The sequence below is a fragment of the Echinops telfairi genome, unplaced genomic scaffold (genome assembly GCF_000313985.2).
Source record: "Echinops telfairi isolate 266 unplaced genomic scaffold, ASM31398v2 ScPeMD7_7467;HRSCAF=8505_0, whole genome shotgun sequence".
Classification (NCBI taxonomy): Eukaryota; Metazoa; Chordata; class Mammalia; order Afrosoricida; family Tenrecidae; genus Echinops; species Echinops telfairi.
Window position 1 is genome coordinate 7,083,091 of NW_022111367.1, and position 14,611 is coordinate 7,097,701.

General features: G+C 37.0%; 1 non-coding gene across 1 annotated transcript; it reads left to right on the forward strand.

The window, feature by feature from the left end:
- Positions 1–14,017: 14,017 nt before the first annotated feature.
- LOC115873218 lies at positions 14,018–14,151 on the forward strand. Its single transcript, XR_004048290.1, has one exon. It is a non-coding gene; the product is annotated as a small nucleolar RNA SNORA42/SNORA80 family (small nucleolar RNA).
- Positions 14,152–14,611: the final 460 nt, after the last annotated feature.

The following is a 14,611-nucleotide window of genomic DNA, read 5'->3' on the forward strand; positions in this document are numbered from 1 at the left end:
GATAAACAGAGAACAGATTAAAATTATCAAGGATTTCAACTTGCTTGGATCCGCAATCAATGCTCATGAAAGCAGCAGACAAGAACTCAAAAGACAAGTTGCATTGGGCAAATCTGCTGTACAAGACCTCTTCAAAGTATTGGAAAGCAAGGATGTTACTGTAAGAATAAAAGTGTGCCTGACTCAAGCCATGGTATTTTCAGTTGTCTCATATGCATGTGAAAGTTGGACATTAAATAAGGAAAACTGAAGAAGAATCGATGCATTTGAATCATGATGTTGGAGAAGAATACTGAAAGGACCATGGACTTACAGAAGAACAAACACATGTGTCTTGGAAGAAGTACAGCCCCAATGCTTCTTAGGGGCAAGGACGTGTTGTCAGGAGAGACCAGTCCCCAAAGAAGGACGTCATGCTTGGTAGAGGAGCGGTGAAAATCAGTGGGATAGATTGACACAGTGACTGCCACATTGGACTTAAGCCAAGAAGCAATTGTGAGGATGACACAAAACCAGACATTGTTTCATTCTCTTATACATAGATGCCTAGGGTTGTTATGGGTAAGAACCAACTTAATGGCACCTAAAGACAACACGGGATTTACATTTAGTTAGGTCTTTAATCCATCTTGAATTCATTTTTATATACGGGGTCAGATGTGAAAGCTGTTTCATGCTTATGTAAATACAAATCCAATTTTGCCAGCACCATATGCTGAAGAGACTATCTGTTCCCCAATTAATGTTTTCCAACCTGTGTCAAAGACGAAATGTCTGTAGCTGAATGGATTATTTTCCTGGGTTCTCTGTTCTGTTCCGTTGGTTGTCGTAGCAATCACTGCTCCAGTACCACGCTGTTCTGACTACTGTGGCTGTGTCATAGGTTTTGAGGGAGAGATGTCCTACTCTATTTTTCTTCTTGAATAGTTCTTTGCTTATCTTGGGTCTTATCCATCTCCATATAAAGTTGGTAATTATTTTTCTTTTCTTTAAAGAACGATGCTGGAATCTGGATCCGTTTCGTGTTATATTTATAGATCACTTCTGGTAGTATTGACATTTTCATATCCTTAGGCCTTCCTAGCCAACAGCATGGATTGTTCTTACATTTATGTAGGTTCCTTTGGGTTTCCTGTAGTAGTGCTTTGTAGTTTTCTTTGTATAAATTTTTGTTTCTCTGTTAGGTTTATTCCTAAGTGTGGCTATTGTGAAGGATATTCTTTTGTGGGAGTCTTGTAAATGGTATTGCTTTCTTAATGTCCTTTACATAGGTATCTTCCTTTGTACTCAGAAATCTGATTTTTTTTTAAACTAAATCTATCAGGTTAATTGTTCTGGTGCACTGGGGGAGGGTTCCCAAATGAACCTGCAATGAAATTTGACAAAAGTGAGAAGGGAAATTTTCTTGGTAAGGATTGAGTGTTCTGAGAAGGGTGTAATGAAAGTGGGGGTTGGATTGGTTTGCCACCTGAATTGGGATCTGATTGATTTTTGTATTTTGATGTTATACCTTTACATGCTGCTGAATATTTCAAGTATTTGCAACAATTTCCTGTTGAATCTTTAGGGTTTTGTTTTAAAAAATCATAGTTTATCACCTGTAAATAGAGTTTTACTTCTTTGCTAGTTTGGATCCCTTTACATTCTTTTTTGTTGTCTAATATGTCTGGTTAGGACATCCAGCACAATAATGAATACAAGTAGTGATAAATGGCATCCTTGTGTATTCCCCTTTCATCTGGGGAATGCTTTCAATTTCTTCCCCTTGAGTGAGACATTGACGGTTGGTTTTGCATTTATGACTTTTATTATGTGGTAAAAAAAAATTGTCAGCCTGCTCCTATTTTGCTGACTGGTTTTATCAGGAGTGGTTTGGGGCTTTTGTCAAATGCCTTTTCTGCATCAATTGATATGATCATGCAGTTCTTTTCCTTTTATTTACATGGTAGATATTTTTATCATGTTGAAGCATCTTCACATACTTGGTACAAATCTCACTTAAGATTTTTTTTTAAATAGCTATTAATTGAATTCTATTGGCTATGATTTTATTGAGATTTTTTTCATCTGTTCATAAAGGACTTAGTCTATAATTTTCTATTATAGTAATGTCTTTGCCTGGTTTGGGTATCAGGGTTATCCTCAATTCTTCAAATGAGTTCAGAAGTTTTCTGGCTTTTTCCATATTCTGGAATGTGTTGTGTAGAACTGATGTTAACTCCTCTCTGAACAATTGGTTGAACTCCCATCTAACCCTGGTCTTTTTTCTTGTTGAATATGTCTTAATAACCTGGTCTATTTCTTTTTCATGGGTCTCTTGAGGTTTTCTATATCATCTGATATAGATTAACTTAGGTAAGTAGAAAGTTTCTAGAAATTTTCTCCATTTGATCTAGATTTTCAAATTTGTAAGAGAACATTCTAGATTTTCAAATCTGTAAGAGAACATTCTTTCATAGTACTGTGTTATAATTTTTATTTCAGTTGGTTGTGTTGTGTTGTCAATGATTTGGGTTCTTTTTGGGATATTTGCATCTTCTCGTTCTTTTCCTTTGTTAAGTGTGCCAGTGGTTTGTCACTTTTGTTAATTTTTTTGAAGAACCAATTGCTTGTCTTGTTGATTTTTTATATTTTTCTGTTACCCAATCATTTCTTTCTACTATAATCTTTATTATTCCCTTTCTTCGGGTGGCTGAGGTTGATTTGTTCTCTTGTTCTAATTATTGAAGATGTTGAGTTAAGATGTTGATTCTCTCTTTTTTTTGATGTATACATTTACTGTTATAAAGTGTCCTCTAAGTACTGCTTTTTCTGTGTCCCAAAGGTTTGGGTATATTGTATTTTCATTCTCATTTGGTTCAGGAAATTTTAAAATATAATTCCTTATTTCTCTAATTACCCAGCAGTCATTAAGCAGAGTCTCGTTTCCATGTGTTTGATTTTATTTACTTAGTCTTCATATTGTTGTTTTCTAGTTGTATAGCACAGTTTGAGGAAATAGTTTGTAATATCTCAATGTTTTAAATTTTGTTAAGGCTTGCTTTGTGTTCTAACCTATGATCTAAAATATAGAATGTTCCATATACACTGGAAATAACATAAATTGTGCTGTTCTTGGGTAGTGTTCTGTATATATCTAGAAAGTCAAGCTGATTGATTATATTCTTTTGTACTATATCTTCATTGAATTTCTTTCCAAGTGCTCTGTCCTTTCTCAGGAATATGCATTGAAATCTTCTACTCTTTCATATTACCTATTTCTTTCTTCAACTACATAAATGTGTGATTAATGTATTTGAGGGTCTTTAATAGGATGTATATATTTATTATGGTTATGTTTTCTTGTGTACTTGGGCATTCAGTCATTATGTAATGCCCTTCTTTACTTCTCAGCATGGATTTTGTTTGAAGTCTTATTTTAAGAGATTAATATTAATTTCAGATTAGTTTCTGATTATTATTAGCTTGATACATTTTTTCCATTGTGTCTAAGGTATGCTTCTTGTAAGCAGCATGTTGATGACTCCTATTTTCTTATCCAATCTGCAACTGTCTCAACTGATGAATTTAATCAATTTACATTCAATGTCATTATTGATATGTATAGATTTGTTACTCTCATTTTGCTGGGAGTTTTGTAGTGTTATTAATTTCTTTGTTCTTCATAAATTTTGTGCTTAATTCCTTTTGTTTGTGGATTTTCTTGTCCTTTTTCTTTTCTGTTATTTTACTACTTACTATATTTCTATAATTTTCTCCATTTATTTTAAGTTTTCCATTTTCTTATTTTTTTCTTTCCTTGGCAAGATAAAGACAGTCCATTCTCTTTTCTGAACTACTTGACTTACTTTCCATTCAAATGCTTTGTATCTACACTTTATATTTGTCTTCATCATGGATTGATACCTCTAACTCCCTATAGTCAATCTTGTAAGTTGCTTTCTTCAGACTGACCCCTTGGTGATGATATCTTGCCTGTTGATCTCAGGTTTATATCTGTTCTTGTTGATTCTCTAAGAGACTCCCCTTGGTATTTTTGTAAAGCTGGTTTTGTTTTTCCAAATTCCTTTAATTTATCTTGTCTGGAACTATCCTTACTTTTCACTCATAGGTGAAGGGCAATTTGTTGATTATGATTCTAACTTGGCAATGTTTTTTTTCTTTCCAGGTTTTATATATGTCATTTAATTGCCGGTTTGACTACATAATTTCTGCTGAAAATCTGAATGTATTCTTATTGGCATATTTTGTAGATAACTTTTGTTTTTTCCTGGCTGCTCTCAGGATTCATTCCTTGTCTCTGATAATGGAAATCTTGACTATGGTATGTCATACTGATTTTGTTTGGGGGTCTATCCTGTTGGGGTCCCTTCAGCTCCTTGAGTAGCTGTTTGCTTCTCTTTTACAGTATTAGAGAAGACCAGTACATTCTTGAACTATGCTCTCTGTGGATCCTTTTTGTTGTTGCTGCTCCCTATTCTGGAATCCCGATGAGACATACGTTGTTCATCTGTACAGTGTTACAAATAATTACTTGACTTTCTTCAGACTTTGTTGCTATTTTTATTAATTATTCTTCTCATAGATTACAATTGAGAAATGTCTGTCTTCATTGCTTCAAATCTAATTATTTGCCCTTTTAAAAGGCTGTTTAATTCTATTATCTTCATAATCTTCTGGGTCTCTATTTTTGTTGGTGTTGAATCGTTTCTAATTTTTCATCCATTTTTTCTGCAACTCTCTTGATCTTTTTTTACAGCCATTGAAAGTACCTGATCATCAATCTTCTGAATTTTTTTCTAATAGTTTCTAAGCTTTTTCTTAATTTTTAAAGTCTTTTGACTTTGTGTATTAGTCACTTGTTTGTGCCAAATTTTCCTGCTTTTTCGTGTTGGTCAAGATTGATTGCTGTCAGCCATGATATCATGTTGCAACTGTTAAAGGTGGGAGAGTACCTGGTTATATAGGTATAACTGATTCTGTCAAATGGTGTAAGAAAGAAATAATAAAAACAACAACACAACAACAAAAGCATTTTAAAAGAACAGAATGAAATAAACTTGTGTACACTCTTATGAATAGCCATCCCACACATACCTGCTCAACATGCTTGGAATCCACAGCTGCTTTCTCTATCTCAGTTATCAGTTTGTGCTACCAAATTTCGCACAGTTAGTGTATTCACCAGTGCATGAAGGTGGAATCCAGTGTCTTTTCAGATCAACAGGGGACTGTGAAAAATTAGGGATTATTAATTACCCTAATAATATCCTGTGTCTTTTATCTTGTGTGTTATCAAAACATCAAAAGAAAATCACACACACAACATAACACCAGGCTGGTTGATTGTTGTTTGTTGTTTTGGTTTGGTTTGGGTTTTTTGGGGGGGTGGGGGGATTCCCAGAACCCTGTCCTCTGACCGACTTCTGTGGACCTCAAGAAATGTGGGTATTGAGTTAGTTTTTCTCCTTGTGTTATTGGCAGTTTCTAAATACACAGTGGTAGGAAAGTGAAACAAAACAACCTGGCCAAGTTTTTGGCTCTAGACCAGTCCAGGAAAGCAAACCGTCTGCCAGAGCCCAGTGCGGGAGCCACATGGAGGGTCCCAGCTTCTGTTTTCTGCAGTTTGACTGTTTAGGCACTGGGGAGGCAACCATGGGGCCCCTGAGATGTTTCAGTTGTGAGATGTTTGTTAGTTGTGCCATATTCTTATACTGTGCCTCATTCCTGACTGGCCCTCCTGTTTGCTAGGCTGCGTCCACTGCCTTGTGTATACAAACAGCCACTGGGGCTCCAGGTATGGTTCAGTCATTGTCACATTCACTTAGAAGATGTGGGGAACTAGGTGCCCGCTAGGGTAAATTTTAAGACAAAAATTAGCAGGATGAGAAAGAATGAAAATTCAAGGTGTGTATATGTATTGCAGAATTGTTTTCCAGACAGATAACAGTCTAACTTTCATTAGCAAAATATGAGAGTATCTCTCTTACTGGTTGGTTACCTTCTCATCACTGAATATGGTCATTGATTACTGAATGGTGAAAAATATTATTTTTTACTTTTCTGTTCTGTTATAATAGTAGAAATAAACTCCTTTTCATATGTTTCTTAGAATTCAGTACTTGTTTTATGAATCTCTGCTTATGGTTTTTATTATAATTTTTAGATGACTTGTTTTCTATTTATTAAGGGTAATAAATAGACCTATGTAATATAAACATTTCCATATCTGAATTTTTTGCTTTAAATTTTAACATAGTCTGATATGGGATTTTCTCCCCTTATGGTTTTTTGGGGCTTTTTAATGACTTATTTTTATTTTGGGTCCTCAAGGAGCTGACTTTTTTTTTTCAATTTTACTTATTTATTTTACATTTTATTGGAAGCTTTTACAGATGTTATAACAATTCATAGTTCAATTACATCAAGCATAATTGTACAATTGCTGCCACCATCATTTTCAAAACATTTTATTTCCTCTTGAACTCTTTGATATCAGGTCCCCTTTATCCCCTCCTTCTCCAGTATCCTCAAAGAACCCTTGTTATTTCATTATTTATTATTATTATTGTTGTTGTTGGCTGTTATGCTCAGAAATGTTTCCCTATATTTAGAATCAGATAATATTCTGTGTATGTGTTTTGAATGTAGATAACTTTACATTATCATGGCCATAAGATACCTCAGCGACTAGGTTTAGTGCTCAAATCGCATTTCTGAACATGAAATGTCATCATTACATGTTTACCTAAGAGTTTGATCTCAATAGTCATTGGTTATTAGGAGCAGGTACCCTTTAAGCTGTGCTTGGGAAATATTAAAGGAATAAGTATTATCCAAACAAAAGAGTAAAGGATCTTCCAGAACAAGAGAGTAGCAAATAAAGACATATTGATATGAGAAACAAAAAAACATAATATACAAGGAATGCTTACAAACCAAACTCACTGCCATGGAGTCAGTTCCAACTCATAATGAGCTGATAGGACAGGATAGAACTGCCCCTGGAGGTTTCTGAAACTGTAGCTTTTTTTAAAGTCATTTTATTGGGCGCTCTTATAACGTTCCATACATCAACTGTATCAAGCATATTTGCACATATGTTGCCATCATCATTTCCAAAAAAATTTCTACTTGAGCCCTTGGTTTAAGCTCCTCTTTTTTCCCTTTCCTTTCCCAACCTCCCATCCTCATGAAGCCTTGATCAATTATATATTGTTATTATTTTGTATCTTACACTGTTGTCTCCCTAGACCCACATTTCTGTTATTTATCCCCTTTGGGACACAAGGGCTATATATCCAATCTTGTGATGGGTTCCCCCTTTCTCATCCTTCCCCCTCCTGGAACATGCCCTTACCCTCATGATATCGCTACTCCCACTACTGCTCAAAAGATCCAGAACAAACATCTATATCAGAGCAAATGAGGGGGCCTGAAGTGAAAACCCAAAGCCCATATATAGACAATTGGATATCCCCTCACAGAAGGATTATAAAGAAGGGAAGCTTCAACTAAGGTGTAATATAGCACCGATGAATCAGACATCAGTCCTCTAGTTCCTGAATACTTCCTCCCCCCAACTACCATGACGCAGTTCTACCTTAAAAAGTCTGGCTAGACTGGAGAACACACATTGGTACAAATAAGAGCTCTCAACATGTGGAATTCAGGAAAGATAAACTGTAACTTTTACAGCAGTAGAAAGCCTCTGTATTCTGCCAAGGAACGCTGTGGGTTTTGAATTGGTATCCTTGTAGTTTGTAGCCCAAAGCCTAATCACTATGCCCCCAGGGCTCCTTGAGGAATCCTTTCAGTTGGAGCTCAATGTGCATGTTGAGGAGAGTAAAGAGTTAGGCATGGCCAGATCATAAATGATCGTCTAGATATGCTGAGTAGTTTAAGATTGGAAATCATCTAAGGATCTTAATCAGGATCAAATTGACATTGGGAAATTTAGGCCAAGTATTCAAATTTATTCTCAACATCACAGATATGGATAGAGGAGTTCAGATTGAATGTTGTCAGTCAGTTTGGAAAGATAGTGTTATCAGCAATATTTAAAAACTGTGGGAGACAGTATCATTTGAAATAGAGAAAAAACAGACCCAAAATATATTTGGATAATAGACTTTTTCCATTCCACTTCTAGTCTTTTAATGACTATAAAGTAAATGCAGACTAAGGAAACTGGTTCTGCCACTAGCACTGTGATTTTTACTAGTTGTTTACCTTCTTAGGGACTCTATTTTCAAATCTCTGTAAGAACTTTCTGGGCCAGATGATACTTGTGTTAGTCTGGGAAGACTAGAGAAACAAATCCAGGGAGACTCATACATATATAAGAAAGAGCTTTATATAAAAGAGCAATTGTGTATTGAGAAAACATCCCACTCCATGTAACAACACCAAATGCAGGAAGATCACAAGCCAGTGGGGGGAAAGTCTTGTGGATCCAGTGGCAGTGTATGCATATCAGCCCTGACAGGGTCTCCACATGGGTCCTTCAGCTCTAGGGCTCTAGCATAGCTCCATGTGTCTTCTCAACAGGAATGTCTCACAGGGAGCGTCTGAGTGAGTGTCCAGCCTCCAGAGAGTTATTTATGGCCTTGGAAGCTCCAAATAAGGTCAGCAAGCTGCGACCTGATTGACAAGATACACTTCACCCCTTCACTCTTAAGTCTCAAGTTGACAACAGATTATGTAACTGCCACAATCCTTAAATTTTTAAAAATCATTTTATTGGGGGTTCATAAAGCGCATCACAATCCATGTATACAGCCATTGTGTCAAGCACATTTGCACATTTGTTTTCATCATTATTTTCAAAGCATTTTCTTTCTACTTGAGCCTTTGGGATCAGCTCCTCATTTTTCCCTCTCCCTCCCCCACCTTCTTTTCCTCTTTCTTTGCGAACCCTTGATAATTTATAAATTGGTATTATTTTTTCATGTTTTACACTGAACACTGTCTCCTTTCACCCACTTTTTTGTTGTCCCTCCCCCAGAGAGGGGGTTATATGTAGATCATTGTGATCAGTTCCCCTTTTCTCCCCCACCTTCACCTTACCCTCCTGCTATTGCTTCTCTCATTATTGGTCCTGGGGGCTTTATCTGTCCAGTGTACATCCTCTAGAATTGGGGTCATGATAGTGGGGGTAAGGAAGTATTAAAGAACTAGAGGAAAGTTGTATGTTTTATCAATGCTATACTGCATCCTGCCTGACTCGTCTCTTCTTTGTGACCCTTCTGTAAGGGGATGTCCAATTGTCTACAGATGGGTTTTGGGTCTCCACCATGCACTCCCCGTTATTTACACTGTTATGCTTTTTTTTGTTCTGAATCTTTGATGTCTGATACCCGATCCCATTGTCAACTCATTATCACACAGGCTGGTGTGCTTCTTCCATGTGGGTTTTGTTGCTTTTCAGGTAGATGGCTGCTTGTTTATCTTCAAGCCTTTAAGACCCCAGATGCTATATCTTTTAGTAGCCTGGCACCATCAGCTTTTTTCATCACATTTGCTATTCACCTATTTGTCTTCAGCAATTGTGTCAGGAAGGGGAGCATCATGAAAAGCCAAGTTATTAGAACAAAGTGTTCTTGCATTGAGGGAATACTTGAGTGGAGGCCCAATGTCTGTCTGATACCTTGATACTTAACATACAAATATATTTTCATAGATCTATTTCTCTATCACTATATACAAAAATATTTACATATGTACATACCTGTATTTAGACCTCTATAAATGCCCTTGGCCTCCTAGTTCTTACCTCTATTTACTTTTACTTTTCTCTTATCCCATTATCATGTTCAGCCTTCATTCGGGTTTCAGTAATTCCTCTCGGTTACATTGCCCTTGATCAAGCCCTACCAGGCATCCTACACCCTCCTCGCTATTTATTTTAGATCACCTGTTGTTCCCTTGTCCCTGGGTTTGTTAACACCCACTTCCTTTCCCGAACTCCCCTCTACCATGTCCTCCCCGAACTGTCAGTCCTCAACATCAAGCTGACAACAGAATATGTAACTACCAAAATCCTTTAAAAACTGTGTGTGTGTTCTCATAGCCTTAGCCACCAATTTAAAGCTTTGAAGCTGCAAAAATCAGCTAAGACAACTTGTGAAAAGAGGACTGGCACTATCCTAGGATTTTTACTTCCTGGTTTTTTTTTAAGTTGATCTAAAGAAGACTCTAAGAAATCATGTGAATAAACTCCCTGCCTGCCACTTATCTGTACTATTCTGTGTCAGGGGAGGACACTGATACCCAGACATGAGGCAGTTTGTTGAAGAAAATTCAGTAGCAGAAGCATAAAACCTGCACCTAGTTCTCTTACCAATCCAATATGGCTCCACTGGCATCATTATTATCCTATTCATATTAAGATTATTTTATATTTGTAATTTTTATTGATTTTTTTCACTATATTTTAGTGTTTCATTGATTTTCTTCACAAATGGAATGGATGCTAATAACCTATTGTTATGTATCATGGATTTTTCTAAATAAAATGTAGGTAAGTTAAGAATAAAGCTGAAGAAAATTTAAACAAATTCACAAAAACCAAAATATGACATTGAGTCTATCCCACCTGAATTTCGAGAACATCTCAAGAACAAATTTGACAAGTTGAAAGCCAATGAAACAAGATCTCCTGATCTGTGGGAAGACATCAAGACCATCATTCATGAAGAAATCAAATGGTCATTGAGGTAGTTAGTTTATTGTGCCAACCTTGCCGATAAACACATGTGGGATTAATTGAAGGGTGGAAAGATAAATGACTCAGTGAGCCTCACCTTTCTTGTCTCTTACTCTTTGATCATCAGACCAGTGTGCAGCTGCCTTGCTTGTTCTTTGCCTCAATTTGCAAGCCACACTACCTCTGGGACACCTAACACGTGGACTGTGTCACTGTAATTTGAGGTTCTTTCAAGACCTGCTTCGCCACACCATTGGAATTTACATCTCTTGAGCTGGGGACTGTCAGGCCGTCATCTGGCTGACAGTTGGAGACCTGCCTTGCTGTTTTCTGCCTGTGTCTGGATAGCCTGAATTGCTCTACAGAGGACTCCCTGGCATCCCTCAAGACTTGAAGCACTGCCAGTGTCTCACAACTGTCTCACAGGAGTGAGTTGCACTGAGCCATTTGTACTGCTTTAAATTTAACCATTTATTTATTGTGTTATAGATCTATATATCTGTATAAATATATATATAATTATTAGCAATCCGATTTTGTCTCTCTAGAGAACCCTGTCTAACGCAGTCGTTAAAAATACAGGAAAGAAAGAAAAGATCAAAGTAGAAGAGTTAAAATGTAAGAAGAGAGTCTGAAACTTGCTCTTAATATAAAAGTAGCTAAGACAAATAGAAGAAATAAAGTCAAAGAACTGAACAGAACATTTCAAAGGGAAGCTCTAAAAGATTTAAAATGAAAGGTGCAAAGAGCTAGAATTAGAAAACAAAAGGGAAGAACACACTCAGTTCTTAAACTGAAAGAACTCAAGAAAATATTAAAGCCTCAAGTTTCAATACTGAAAGATCTATGGTCAAAATATAGAATGGTGCAAGAAGCATCAAAAGAAGATAGTGAGAATACATAGAGTCACTGTACCAAAAAGAAATAGTCAACACTCAACCTCCTAAGGAGGGAGTATATGAGCAAGAACCAATGGTGTTGAAGAAAGATGTACTACACAAAAACAAGGCTCCAGGAATCGATGGAATACCAAATGAAATATTTCAACACACTGATGAAGAACTGTAAGCACTTATTTATCTATGCAAGGAAAGTTGGAAGATAGCTACATGGCCAACTGACTGAAAGAGATCCATATTATTAGCCATTTTACAGAAAGGTGATGCAACAGAATGTTCAAACTACAGAAAATTATCAATTATATGATGTGCCAGTAAATTTTTACTGAAGATCATTCAGTTGCAGTAGAATATTGAAAAGGAGCTGCCAAAAGTTCAGGCTAGATACAGAAAAGGACATGGAACAATGGATAAAATTGCTGTTGTAAGATGGATCTTGGTTGAAAGCAGAAAATAGCAAAAAGATGTTTATTTTTGCTTTCTTGACTATGACAAACCATCCAACTATGTGAATCAAAGCAAACTATGGGTAACCTTGAGAAGAATGGGAATTCCAGGACAGTTCACTGTGCTCATGAGGAACTCGTCATGGATCAAGAGGCAGTTGTGAGAAAAGGACAGGGGAATACTGCATGGTTTAAAATCAGGAAAGGTGTTCGATGGGGTTATATACTTTTACCATACTTATTCAATATTCATCTATTCAAATAATCCAAGAAGTGGCTTATATGAAAAACAACGTGGCATCATGATTGGAGGAAGGTTTATTAAAAACCTGCAATATGCAGATGACACAACCTTGCTTGCTGAAAGTGAATAGGATTTGAACCACTTGCTGATGAAGATCAAAGATTGCATCCTGCAGAGAGGATTATAATTTAAAGTAAACAAGACCAAAATTCTCACAAGCGGACCAATAGTTAACATGATAAATGGAGAAAATGTTGAAGTTGTCAAGGATTTAGCATTGCTTGGATCCACAATAAATGCTCATAGAAGCAGCAGTCAAGAAATCAAAAGATGAGTTGCACTAGGTAAATCTGCTGCACAAGACATCTTTAGAGTATTGACAATCAAAGATGTTACTTTGAGGACAAAGTTGTGCCTGCCCCAAGTGATGGTATTTTCAATCACCTCATATGCATATGAAAGTTGGACATTGAATAAGGAAGACCAAAGAAGAATTAATGCATTTAAGTTTTAGTGCTGGCAGAGAACATTGAAAGTACCATGAACTGCCAATAGGATACACAAACCTGTCTTTGAAGAAGTAGGACCAAAATGTTCCTTATACATAAAGGATGGTGAAACTCTGTTTTACATACTTTGGACATGTTGTCAAGAAAGACCAGTCCCTGGAGAAGGACATTCATGTTTGGTAAATGTTATAGTTCCAGAATCTGGTGTCAATTTGGGACTTGAGAGGATTAAGAGTGAAGGGGTGGAGTCTAGTCTATCAATCAGGTCATAGCCAATGGGGCCTGTGGCATGGCCTTCTCCTGAGAATTCTGGGAACTCCTGTATTTTCGTCTTGCAGGCAGGAGACTCTCTCTACTGACAAGACACATGGCGCTACACCCTGGGAGCTGGAGAAGCCACATGGACCTACCTACTCTGATGCAACCAGACCTCTGGAACCTGAGAAGCCACATAGAGACCCCTGCCAGAGCTGAGATGCTTCTACCACTGCTTGATTCAGAAGACTTCCAACCCACTGGCCTGTGAGCTTTCTGCATTAGGCATCATTGCATGTGTTTCATGAGTCTGAAATGGATTTTATAGACTGGTATCTGACATATGAGATAACTTTGGACTTATGGACTTCATCTGAACTGGGCTGGGGTGTTTTCTCAATATTCAACTGCTGTTGTATATAAAGCCCTTTCCTATACGCATACAAGAGTCTATGAATTTGTTTCTCTAGTCTACCCGGACTACACATTATTGTACTTTGGGAGTGGGGTACTAGAGAAACAAATCATAAAGATGGAGAGTGAATGTTTGTTTGACCTCTCCCTCATGTTAGTTTTTTTCTTTGGCTAGACAGAAATCAGATATGGCCATGCAGTTTACTGGGTTGTGTTCTGGGAAGAATATGGGAAGTTAAAGTTTTGATTATTTTGTTTGGTTGTTGTTTTTGTTCATTCCTGTGTGGAATGGCAAAAATGAATGTAATTAATGTATAATTTGAGCTCAGGGGTAGAAATCACCATTTGAATGTCTCAGAAATCATGCTGCTTAAGGAAAATGGCTGCCAGAAGGTCAAAGTGGCTGACAGAAAGCCTGGCTCTGACTTGATGCTCTCAGAGGCCTAATCCCATACTTTTGTATAAATAGAATAGTTTAGATAAGGATTTAGGTAAGTTAAATAAGGATTGAATTTGACTGTTTTAAGAATTGAGATTAGTGTGCATGGGTTTGGATTTGTGGCAGGTCCGATCCCATGGGCCTCTCACAGTGCCCCATGCCAAAGCAAACTGTAACCCCGAACCATTGCCTGGCTTTACCCCGTAGGCTTCAGGCACTGAAGCGGGTTGCACAGTGGAAAGAAAAAAAAAAAAGAATTGCGTTTAGTACATGATTCTACTTTGTTTATGCTGGTTTCTTCTGCTTATTAGTGTGGATATAAGGATTTATAAAAATTATTTGGGGAAGTATGAAAATAGAGAGCTTGTAAACCCACTTGCCTCAAGCCATTAATTTGTTCTTTAGATGGGTTTAGGACACACCTACAAAAAAGGCTCTGAGGAGATGAAGCCCACCCAGTGTTTTGGAGTAGTCAGGTTATTTGCATTCCAAGAGACTTTTGCGTAGGGGGCTTTGACAGATGGAAGAAAAAAAGGAACTCTTTGGAATTTGAAGCCTGAATTAGTGGCTTTTGTCAGAAAGGAAATGGTAAATATACTTAGAAACCTTGTCTTATAATACAGACACCCAAGGGACAAAACTCCCACAAAATCTCATCTCTGAAATGTACTACCTCAAGCAACTACCTTTCACCACA